The 12,170-nt window shown below is 44.9% G+C and overlaps 1 protein-coding gene across 3 annotated transcripts in view; it reads right to left on the minus strand.

The window, feature by feature from the left end:
- PHKB (phosphorylase kinase regulatory subunit beta) overlaps positions 1-12,170 on the minus strand; it is a 1,122,330-nt gene that overhangs the window by 260,493 nt on the left and 849,667 nt on the right. The window lies entirely within an intron of this gene.

Below are 12,170 nucleotides of genomic sequence, written 5' to 3' on the forward strand. Positions count from 1 at the left end.
CAGACCAACCAAATGATTGCACTTGACGGCTTCTCTACCCCTTCTGTCCTGGCTACACCAGCTGCATTGGATCCTGTTTTCTTGCCTTAATATATGGGTCCTGAAACTAAGAACCATCAACTTTGTTGGACTGCTTGGGCTGGCTTTGTCAAAGCGTTGCCCCCCCCCCCCTGTGGCACACACAAATATGGTGACTTTTCTTCATTTGTTATGTTGGAATTGCTCTTTTTGATAATTGCAGGGCTTGTTTCTGCCTAGTGTACGTGGGGGAGGAGGTTCAGGGGTGTGGAATTTATTAAAATATCTACTTGTCCAGGGGACAGGTTGCTTCTCAAATCTACTTGTCCTGTAAAAAGATCTACTTGTCCCTTTGGTGCCATGTAGTGTGGCGACAAATTATAGCAGCAATTAATAGCCTCTCTGATTATGCCAGGGCTACTACCATAGTAGGGCTTGAATACTTGGAGTTTCAATCCCTACTGTAGCAATTTCCTTATTTTGCCACCTTTCTGCAGATCTGCATACTGGGGCTGGAGGAAGCAGTAAGCAATAGTTCCAGGGCTGGAATGCCTTTGAGTCTGCAAACCTACTAATCTGCATGTTTTAAAGATTTTTACCAGCTTCTCTCTAATATTTTCCCATAATAAGAAAGGTTGGACATTTACTCCTGACAATGGCAGAATTAGAACTTCTTCCAGGGTTGGGAAGAAAGTGGCTGGAGGGAAAATGAACTTGCAAATGCTCAATAGATTTTCACATGAGCAAATCTACACATCGTATTTACCCACGCTAAAATACAGTTCACAAATATTTTATAGGGGTACGACATATACCATGGGTGCACTTTTGTGACTTTCTTTAAGAATTTGGGGCCACAAGTAGGTACGTTCAGATTTGTGACCTGCAAATTGCAAGTCGCAAATCCGAATGTAGGATGGTGTCCTTGACACCATCTGTGATTCGCAAGGGCTTCGCAAATGCCCACATCATGAATAATCATGAGGTGGGTCGCAATTTGCGACCCCCTCACGAATGGTGGCCTGCTGGAGACAGCAGACCACCATGTCTGTGACTGCTTTTCAATAAAGCAGTTTTTTTTTTTTTTTTTTTTGTAATGCAGCCAGTTTTCCTTAAAGGAAAACGAGATGCATAACAAAAACGAAAAATGAAACGTTTTCGTTTCATTTTTTCAGAGCAGGCAGCGGTCCGCAGGACCACTGCCTGCTCTGAAAAAATGTTTACAGTGACATTCACAATGGGGAAGGGGTCCCATGGGGATCCCTTCCCTTTTGCGAAAGTGTTATCACCCATTTGAAATGCGTGCAAACTGCGATTGGTTTGCGCCCGCATTCGCGGTCACAAAACAATCCTACATTGCACTGCGAGTTGCAATTAGGAAGGGAACACCCCTTACTAATTGCGAGTCGCAAACCCGTTTTGTGATTCGGTAACCAGGTTACTGAATCGCAAAACTGGGTTTGTGCATCGCAATGTGCTTTTTGCACGTCGCAAACAGCGAAAGTCGCTGTTTGCGACATGCAAAAAGCTACCTACATGTGGGTCTTGGTCCCTAATTAGGTCTGGTGTTAACAAAGACATTTTGTTTTTATTAAACTTCTATTTCTCTCTCTTTCGGCTGGCTTTACTGTGAGTGATCGCATTCTGCTCTTCCACAAGGAGCATATTGCCACACAAAGTAGTTTTGTTCAGTGTCAGGAACTACAGTGGCAATCAGTGACGTAACGAAACTGGAGGGTGCCCCTTTGCAAAGAACATGGAGGAGCCCCCTCTCCACACTCACTCAGGGCAGGTGCTGTGCTGACGGGGCCCCCTGGAGGGCGGCTGCGGGGCCTTTGTTATGCCGCTGGTGGCAACGTGTGCTTTAAGAGTTAAAAAACTTTTTTGGGGGGGTTTGCCAATGTTTGTTACAATGTTGAGGGCCTGGTAGCTCCCACAACAATAAAGTGTTACAAAAGCCATGTCAAAACAAGACACGCATTGATGAAACTAAAAGACGTATAAAAGTATGTCAGATCAGTTGGCTTTGTCAGTGTTTGTTTATTTTCATGCTTCCCATAATCGTGTTGAAAATGGTTACACTGATTTTCCATTAGAAATATTTTTGGGAAATACTAGCATGCATCAACACATTTTACTAAATGACACTTCATTTGCATATAATCAGAGAGCATTCTGGGAGCATTATACTTAGCCTCTTAGTCTAAACTTTTCAAACATGTGTGTACACGTTTTTTTTTTTTTGTACTGGAACCAACGTCAGTAGTGAAGTGTGACCTTAAAACATTTCTTTACAGCACGCACCCTAATAATGAAGGCTTTCAAATAATGAACCATAAATACAAGTTCGAACAGCGTTATCTTTTGGAAACACATTACCTCAACTGCAGAGAGTTCAACTCTCTATAAACAGGCAGCCAAAGGGTTTGTGCTGCAGGGGGTTGGGCCTACTTGTCCCAAGGACAAAGTAAACATAAAAACTTGTTGCCCTTGACCCCAAACAAGATGTCCCGGGCGTCGGGCGATAGGAATTCCACATCCCTGAGGTTCTTGGGTTAAATTTGTTCTTCAGTTGGTTCAATGTTTCTTTCCCCTATTCTCCATCCATGGCAGCTCCCAACGCACACACACCGTTGTCATACCCCACAACTACTCCCTAGTGGGTAGAGAGAGAGGGCGCTGTGTCCCAACAGGGGACCTTAACCTTCTCTCTGTGAACATATGGGCCTTAATAACGCAAAAGCAAACAAGCTTTACAATACCTCACTAGACCCTGTGTGCAGTTCCCTTTTTTCAGAAAACGCATCTCTCCCCTGGGGGTCTCACACATTTGCTTCTGCCTGGGGTCCTCACCAGTACTTGTTATAATATGTATTCTTGGGGGGGTTTGCACTTTAATTCACAAGAATCTTCCGTTCCACCCCTCTTCCGTTTTATCGGATAATGAGGGCAGGTATGTTCTCATCACGAGATCCCTAGCAGGTCACAAGATGTTGCTAGCCCATGTCGATGCTCCAAACGTAGACACACCTGATTTCTTTTCTACCCGACATGACACACATGGGACAAATGGAGTACGATAATCAACTTCTTGGCCCCCCAGTTGCAATTCACTGCACCAGCACCCACAAATAAGTAGTGATCCCTACAAGCCCTCTAAGACACATGCAGTACATTTCTCCTCCGTGACCCCTGGCGCCTACTTCACATCTCCACAACGGCATTCACACATCATTCCAAGCCACACGACACATGGTCCTACATCAACTACTGATTATTGTCTAACACATCATGGTTGGGGGATATCTCCCATCTTGTCTGCACACTGTAGGACCTCTCCCCTGTACAACGGTCAGTGCATCTACCCACAGGTGGGAGGCTGGAGAGACAGTGGCGCTTTCCTGCTATGGCATTGCATGATGAGCTATCTGCTCTGAACTGTGCTACGCGATAGTGGAATACTTTGCTCTGAATGTGGGCTCTGTTTCATCCCCAAACGCATTGTGGGAAGCCTTTAAAGCTTACATTTGGGAAGTGTGCATATCCAAACGAACTGTGGTACTGCCTCACATCCGAAATAGCCTGACCCTTGCGGGGTCGGAGCTGCCAGATTTGGACAACCCTGCTACTCAACAGCGTGGTGCGCCACTGAATTCTCAGTGCACCTCTCTCTTGGCCGCATTCTGGGAGTTAGCTGATCATGAAGTACATTTTTTAGGGCAACCTAATGCGGGCGCTTACAGCACTTTGGTCTCAAGTACATATTTGGACCACTCTGCCCCTTTCTGTATCCGGTAGGGTGGCGTTAGCGAAAATGGTGGTATTACCATGTGTTTTATACTACCTTGTTAATCTCCCACTCCTGGTACCACCTTGTGTACTCCAGTTGTTGAACTCCTTGCTGATTGACCTCATCTGGGGATGGGCTGCTGCCGATTCAGCCTGTCAAAGCTGCACTTGCCGCCTGATGAGTGGAGACTGGAAGCCCCTGATTTGAAGGCCTACTGCATAGCGGGACAATTGAAATGGCTATCTTACTGGCTGACTGGCCATAATCCTGGGAGAAATCAATTACACAGCTGCAATTCCGAGAACGTCCTGCTGCACCAATTGATGTGCCCGAACCCACCTAAGACACCTGCATGTGCTACTTTGCTGTTACGTATTGCCCTAACATGTTGGAAAATGGCAAAGAGATATACGATCTCATTGGTACCATACGCACCAAATGTACCCACTCTGAGGATTTCCCACTCCCTCAGGTACTATAACAGTCGCCATGCTCTGGGTCTGGGAACAAGAGGGTGTCCGATACATATGATACCTGTTCGAGGACAGCATGTTAATGCCACATTCAGACTATGTTCAGGCTCACTGGTTGCCAGAGATTCTGTTCTTGAACCATGCCAAAATTCTTAGCTATGTTTGCTAACAATGGGCACCTGACGGCACAGAACCGGTAACACATGAACTCCTTCAGGCCCTTCATACAATGGGACATGGTAGGCACATTACCCAATGGTTGTATCGGTACTCTTTGTGCATCTCAACATATTGTTAGACCTTCTTAAAACAAAATAGGCCACCGACATTGGGCGGGAATGGACCTTTCTTCTGCAATACTCTAAAAAGGTATCCCGCAATTCCAGATTTAAGCTGATAGAATTCTTCTTCTTTCATTGAGCATATCTTACTCCACATAGACTCAAGACGATATACCCTTCGGCTTCGACCCCATGCCCTCGATGTCATACCCACGATGGCAAACTCATACATATGATTTGGTCATGCCTTTACCTCTCACAGTACTGGTGCAACATAGGGACATCATTAACAGACCTCACAGACGTCGCAATGGTGCAAAAACCAGAACGATTTATATTAGGCTTATACCCTAGACCCAGAGGCTCTAAAGAGGCTTCACGCTTTGTGGACCTGGCTACGCTCTTAGCAAAATGGCTGTTAACCAAGCATTGGAAGTCACCCCGGGTTTCTCCAATTATTTCCTAGAGAGAAGAGGTGCTGAGCTGGGCCCAGGCAGAGAGCATGGCGCTCTGCCGAGAAGAATACAGAGGGCTACAACAGAAACCAATATCATTGGAGTGGGATGCGTTTTTAGAGTTATTTTAGATGCAAGCTGAGACCGAGGAATTTGAACACTGAGGTCCACACTAGTGTGCAGTTACTAAATAGTTAGCCCTACATAGACCTTGATTTTGATGCGAGTACTGGCCCCAACGTTGATTACATACTCGTTCGCTTGATAGGAATTGCAACCTACATTTAGTGTAGCTACCAATCAGACTAAAAGAAGTTACTTTTTGAGGGTGGGTGGGAATGGGAAGGTTTTACACACCATAGCATTGTTAGGCTGAACTGATAATGGTCTGGCTATCTTAACTGTACCAGCAATAGACAGTACTATCTACCTACTATCATGTACGCCAACATGCCTGACTATATAACCAAAGTGATATGTTTTATAAAAATGCCAATGAAGTTTGTGTTAAAAAATGATTTGGAATCAAGGCTCAGCAGCCTAGGTGCTTGGTACCCATGGTATTTGGCAGCAGCCCCTTAAAAATGTAGGAATGTTGCACTTTTTTTTTTTTTACAGTTTAAAAACTGAGTGTAGTGGACATTAAATAAGGAGTTGCATGAATTATTATCAAGACAACCACTGACACTGGATTCGAGAGCAAATTAGTGAACAATTATCAAACATAATCGAAGGTAGCAGTGGACATTTCCAGACCAAAATCTGAGCCTAAAGCAGGGTTTAAAACTCTCTACCTACAATGGAATCACATACAAGGACTAAACCCAAATGTGCCAAGCTAGGTTCTAAGACGTCCTGGAGGAATTTGAAAAGGACAGTGTAGGCCACATCAATACACTGCAAAAGTTTAAACAAAGGGGCATTCTCAACAGTGAAAATATCAAACCGTTAACTACTTAAGGACAAGCATTGCAAACTTTATCAACCAAAAGACATTCAAACGAAACAACCAGGAGGCATAACAATCACAGTAGTGCATTCACAACTTTGGCAAGCGACTGAGCCCAACCCTTACGAATCGAGTTTTTCAATGCTTAAAAAAAAAAAAAAAAAAAAACGCCTAACTACGGCCTTATCTCACAACAAAACAGAATCAGGATCACCCCACCATGAACAAAATATGGCCCAGATCACAAGAATCCTCATGGATATAGATAAATCTCAACCTTGCATGGCAGAAGGCCCACTGAGATGGGCGCAAAGAGGTCAGATGGTGACAAACCAGCACAACATATATAAGCAGATCAATAAAAGTTTCAAAGCAAGTGAATTGATAATGTATTGAATTTCAGATAGGCAATGATCCCCTACATGACCTTGGTTTTGGCTGGGCCACATTACCTAGCCTCCTCGGGAATGACAACTAGATAACCAGCTTCCCAAGATTCCAGAAGATGATTAGCGATATACAGAAAGCTACCAGAAGAGGTACATGTGGGGCAATACAGGATTTTAACAATTTCATATATGAATATTTCTCCAATTAATCTTTATGAGACCAAGTGTATTTCAGAATGTGTGAGCAAACATTATGGCTACGATTTCTACATAAAATCATGCAACAACAATATTGCCCGAGATACAGAGGTCACAAGACTACTTTGTCAGCCATGACTCTAGGGAGTCAGACAATGGGGACGTTCATTGCATGGCTTTTTCGGCAATGTTACATACAAACAAAGGCCCTCCTTTATACCAGTATGGTCATTGTTTGTGCACTGAATGCACTTAGTGTGACATCTGACAGTCTTTCTTTTCTCTGAAACAATCAAATTCGTTTTGGGCCTTACACAATCTATTCAGTCTGACCCAAATGATTTTGGAGAGAACAACGAGTCTCAAAGGTCTTCAGCAAAGAAAAGCTATTGTGAGTTAAACTTATTATCAATTGCCTCAGGATAGATGAAATAAACCAAAAGAATCAGGAAAGGGGCAACATTACACATGCATGTATGGTTGGATCCCCTCACCATGGTGTGGACTATGGAGTTATGCCATGAGAAAAGAGTCCTGTCATCTTCCAGCCCCTCTACACAGGTCTCCCATCACTTCAGGATATTTTGCTTCCCATAAACAAAGTTACCCTAACAGCAACACCATCCTTACAATCACATTCTTATCAATACTAAGAAAAATACGATCACATCACGCAGCTCGGTCTCCTTTAAATTGGCTAATGATCATTGTGCACTGCACTACGAAAGCTTTCTGTCTTACCTATAAAGCTCTAAATCTTAACACTGCAGATATCTTGTGCATTAGTTGACATTACCAGGAGGCTGACACACCTCTCTGTGCAAAAATAAATAAATCTCTTTTGAGGTTATTACAAAAAGAAGAAGAAAACAAATGCACTGATCATTCTCAGATAATTTACCCAGAATATGGAGTGCTCTTCCTGTCCATATCAGAAATACTCCTTGCTTTTCTGTTTTCCGGACAATTCTCAAAAAACATGCTCCTGCGGAATTACCTTAACTAAAACCATTGAATCTCTATCTAGTTTACAAATCATGGTTCTTGCATGTGTTCAGACTACTCACTGGACTGACATCCTCTAAAATATAATTGTCACAATCACTACTTTCTTCCTACTATCATAGGGCCATCATAAACAACTGAAAATGATTTTATCAGCGTCTTTTCTATATCTTTGCCTATGTCCAATGTTTTGCCTTACTACACATTTTGTTATATCTCTGAATGATTATCAGCCCTTCTGTTCTGACGTTCTCTCTGTATCTATGACCATGACCTGATGAAATTACAAACATCCTTGAGTAAAGAGTTGCAATGTTGTGTGAACACCAATCTACTGACATGCATGGTCGAAACATTTTACAAATCTCACTACTATGTATTGCTCAGACCTAATTAATCACCTGTTTGTTGTACCTGAATGTGTCTTCCTAACATGCCGAATCCATGCTCGGAGAAATGGCTTGTTAGATTATCTATACATCACTATACAGAAGGATACTGTGACCTTCATTTTACTTGCCCCAATTCATCACCGTTATCCCCAACGCAAATCAAAATAAACACATCTTCAATTATTACTTCCAAAAATTAATTGATGCAATGGTCAACACCTTGAAATCCGACCGGGAAGCTATACAAACCGGTTCTTAAGTAAATAGTTAGGATTAAAATAAATGCCCTCCTTCTTAAGATCAACCAATAGGATGTGGAGTGGGAGAATTATGAAGAGTCAGCATTGTTTCCTTTAAATGCAAGCATACTTCATCAAGGAGTGGTTAGGCTCATACTAAACAAGTAAGAGTTGTGTTAGGTTTTAGCATATCAACTTGTTTTTTTTGCTACTAAAGGAAGCTCTCTTTTTGTCGGTCCATATTCCATAAAAGCTATCAATCATCCATACTATATTCTGCTTGCTGTGCCTGCACTGCTCCCATGAATCAAGCTCAGGGCACCAACTTAATGTTTTGCCTTCATTTTCAAATTTCTTCAAATTTAGAAAGCAACGTGTTCAATTTACCATTTTTCCTTTTTATGTACATGTACTTTATGAATCTGTTAATAATATCTAAAATGTTAAATATATTTGGATCCCTGAGTAGGTGTCATACCTCAGGTTAAGAACCTAATTAGTTGATGATAGGATCTTACAAACAATGCGGTTCAATGACTTGATTTTCGAATCAATACAATAACTTCGATATAGAACACCTCCTGTTTCGAATAATATTTAATACTTCTGTGACATGGCTGAGATTTAACTTTAGTGAACCCCACAACAAACTAGTTCCATCTGAGAGGTGAAAAGGACGCTACTCCCATTTTCGTTAATGCCCTTCATGAATTAGAAATTCAATATAATCAGCCATGACTGTCAAAGAGATAATATGTACTCAGAGAATACACAACATTTTTAACAGCAGCAGCAGTGCGCAGAGAGGGCAAAACAGAAAGACTTTTGAGGACTCTGAAATTGCTCAACTAACAGTTTATGTCTGGATCGACTCCACGTTCAGAAAGTAATAGCTGAACAGCACATGCCCCACTGTTATCCTGTGGCCGATATGTATGCAATTTCATACGGTACCAAGAAATAACAAGCATTTACAATGCAATAGGTCTCCCATTTACTTCAGTTGGAGCTCTTGGTGTTGTAAATACATAACTGAACTTTTGACACATTAACTGGTCAACCCAGCCACATATTTTGGTCCTTTCCGCCACATAATTCCAGTGGCCTTGCATATAACTAAAGGGCTAGTAGGCCTACTGGAATATTTTTTCAAACAAGGCCCTTAAGCTACAAGTTACTTACCTTCTGTAACAATATATCTGGTAGAGACTTATTCTAGTTGCCGATTCCTTCCCTTTGAATTCCCCAGACGTCAGTCTGGAACTGGAGATTTATGTTCAAACAGTACCTCTGCATGCCGTCAGGTGGCGTTGGTTGACTCAGCGGGCGTCGTCGGTGTCGTGGTCGCCGTGATGACATCGCAGTCATATATAGGCGCCGCCCCGGCGCGCTTACGTCAGTTTCTTTTCACGACTTTCCACGCCAGTAGTGCGGAGCCATGAACAACACTGAGAATGGTGCGCCAAAACTAGGGCCCTTGAAGGGAAGTTCCTGTCCCTAGAAATCAGTTCGCAGTGCGGGGAGGATGGGCAGTCGGTAAGGCAGATGCAACTAGAATATGTCTCTACCAGATATATCATTACCGAAGGTAAGTAACTTGTACATCTGATAGAGACTTCTAGTTGCAGATTCCTTACCTTTCAATAGCTACTAGAGGAATACCATCCCCGGTGGTGGGCTGCAAACCAAGATCACACCAAGAATAGACAAAGTAGCTGTCCCTGCGGACCTGACTGTCCAGGCAGTAGTGTCTGGTAAAAGTGTGCAGAGATGCTCACGTTGCTGCCTTACAGATGTCCAGGACTGGAATGCTCCATGCTAGCGCTGTGGTAGCAGCAGTAGCTCTGGTGGAGTGAGCACGCAAACCTTCGTGGGATTGCTTCTGAGCCAGAGCGTAACACATTTTGATGCATAACATCACCCATCTTGAATTGTGCGTTTCTGCACCACCTTCCCCTTCTTTGCAAAGAGTTGATCGCCCACCCGGAGGTCTTTGGTATGATCAAGGTAGACGCCTAAGCTCTTTTTGGATCCAGGCGGTGGAGCCTCTCCTCATCATGTGAGGGATGAAGTGGTGCATAAAACGCAGGCAAAATGATGGACTGCCCCACATGGAAAGGGGTTACTTCTTTAGGGAGAAAAGAATCCCGTGTGCGAAGTACCACTTCGTGAGGGTGTATTGCCAAGAACAGTGGTTTAGATGAAAGAGCTTGGAGCTCACTTCAAAAACAAAAATGGCTCCACGAAAGAACCCCGACAACCACACAGCCCTCAAGGACGCCTCCCGCAGGCACCACCAACTCATCAGAATAACCAAGAGATCCTCCTTCAAAGACCGCCTGGATAACAACGCACAAGACAGCAAAGAGCTCTTCAACATCGTGAAAGAACCCTCCAATCCCAGCACCAACGTCAACGACATCCCACCGTCCCAAGAACTCTGCGACTCTCTGTCCACCTTCTTCCTCCAGAAAATCACCAACATCCACAACAGCTTCACAATCACGCCAGAGCCCATTCCCGCAAGCACCACCCGCACCAACCACCTGACCTCCTGGACCAACGTCAACGACACAGAGACACTCAAGATCATGAACTCCATCCACTCAGGATCACCGTCTGACCCATGCCCACACGCAACAAAGCTGACGCAATCATCGCCCCCCCAACTACATCAATATCTCCTTCAAATCAGCAACATTCCCGGAAAGTTGGAAGCATGCCGAAATCCACGCCCTCCTCAAGAAGCCCAAAACTGACACTCAATATCTTAAGAACTTCCGTCCCATCTCTGTGCTCCCGTTCGCAGCGAAGGTCATCGAAGAAATCGTCAACATGCAACTGACCCGCCACCTTGAAGACAACATCATCCTGGACCCCTCCCAGTCAGGGTTCAGATGGAACCACACCACGAGAACGCCCTTCTAGCCACCACAGACGACATCAGACGCCAACTGGACAACAGCGAAACATCAGCCCTCATCCTCCTCGACCTATCTGCCGCATTCGACACAGTCTGCCACCGCACCCTGACAGCCCGCCTCTTCGAAGCCGCAATACAAGACAAAGCCCTCGACTGGATCACCTCCTTCCTCTATGGCCGAACCCAATGAGTGCGCCTCCCCGCCTTCCGATCCAAAGCCACCAACATCATCTGCGGCGTTCCCCAGGGCTCCTCCCTCAGCCCAACACTGTTCAATATCTACATGGCCCCCCTTCCACAAGTGGCCCGCCAATACGACCTCAACATCATCTCCTACACAGATGACACACAGCTCATCCTCTCCCTCACCAAAGACCCGCACACCGCCAAAACCAACCTCCATGAGGGTATGAAGGCCATCACCGAATGGATGAGAAACAGCCGGCTGAAGCTAACTTCGGACAAGACGGAAGTCCTCATCCTCGGACCCACCCCCTCAGCCTGGGACAACTCGTGGTGGCCGACCACACTGGGAACCCCTCCAACTCCCACCAAAAATGCACGCAATCTAGGATTTATCCTCGACTCCTCCCTCTCCATGTCCAAACAGGTCAACGCAGTCTCCTCCTCCTTCTACAACACCCTCCGTATGCATTGCAGTATCTACAAGTGGATCCCGACTGAAACAAGAACCGTGACTCAGGCCCTCGTCAGCAGCAGGCTAGACCACGGCAACGCACCCTACACAGGCATCCCAGCCAAACACCTGCAACGTCTCTAGCGCATCCAAAATGCCTCCGCCCGACTGATCCTCAACGTACCCCGCCGCAACCACATCTCCCACCACCCAAGAGACCTTCACTGGCTCCCCGTAGACAAGAGGATCACATTCAAGCTACTCATCCCCACACACAAGGCCCTCCACAACACCGGACCTGCCTACCTGAACAGCAGACTCAGCTTCTATACCCCCACCTGCCAGCTCTGCTCCTCGAACCTCGCCCTTGCCCCCCGCATCCAGCGAAAGACCTCCGTCGGCAGATCCTTCTCCTACCTTG

This window comes from Pleurodeles waltl, chromosome 12 (genome assembly GCF_031143425.1).
Source record: "Pleurodeles waltl isolate 20211129_DDA chromosome 12, aPleWal1.hap1.20221129, whole genome shotgun sequence".
In the NCBI taxonomy this organism is placed as follows: Eukaryota; Metazoa; Chordata; class Amphibia; order Caudata; family Salamandridae; genus Pleurodeles; species Pleurodeles waltl.